At 64.0% G+C, this 628-nt stretch overlaps 1 protein-coding gene across 1 annotated transcript in view; it reads right to left on the bottom strand.

Annotated features, from left to right (window-relative positions):
- VOLCADRAFT_108456 (uncharacterized protein) overlaps positions 1-628 on the bottom strand; it is a gene marked incomplete at its 5' end in the record, with an annotated part of 11135 nt that overhangs the window by 5319 nt on the left and 5188 nt on the right. The window lies entirely within an intron of this gene.

Genomic DNA, 628 nt, shown 5'->3' with positions numbered 1-628 from the left:
CTCCAGCCCCACCGCCGTCGCTGCCGCTGCTGCTGCGTTGCTATTTCCCGCCGCCGCCGCGCCTGCCGTTTAGGCTACTGCACCTCCCAGCCCCACTGCCGTCGCTGCCGCTGCTGCTGTGTTGCTATTTCCCGCCGCCGCCGCGCCTGCCGTTTAGGCTACTGCACCTCCCAGCCCCACCGCCGTCGCTGCCGCTGCTGCTGTGTTGCTATTTCCCGCCGCCACCGCGCCTGCCGTTTAGGCTACTGCACCTCCCAGCCCCACCGCCGTCGCTGCCGCTGCTGCTGTGTTGCTAATTCCCGCCGCCTCCGCGCCTGTTGTTCAGACTAATGCACCTCCCAGCCCCACCGCCGTCGCTGCCGCTGCTACTCCGTTGCTAATTTCCGCCGCCGCCGCGCCTGCTGCTGTTGCTACTCCCGCCGCCGCCGCGCCTGTTGTTCATACTAATGCATCTCCCAGCCCCACCGCCGTCGCTGCCGCTGCTACTCCGTTGCTAAATTCCGACGCCGCCGCGCCTGCTGGACTTGCATCTCTGGACTGGCGAGAATTTTGAAAATTTTGTTTCACGAAATGGCATCCCTGGATCACACTTGCGAGTTATTGTATGTGCTGCTACTACTACTACTAC

The sequence above is a fragment of the Volvox carteri genome (genome assembly GCF_000143455.1).
Source record: "Volvox carteri f. nagariensis unplaced genomic scaffold VOLCAscaffold_119, whole genome shotgun sequence".
Classification (NCBI taxonomy): Eukaryota; Viridiplantae; Chlorophyta; class Chlorophyceae; order Chlamydomonadales; family Volvocaceae; genus Volvox; species Volvox carteri.
This window is presented reverse-complemented; position numbering and strand designations above follow the sequence as displayed.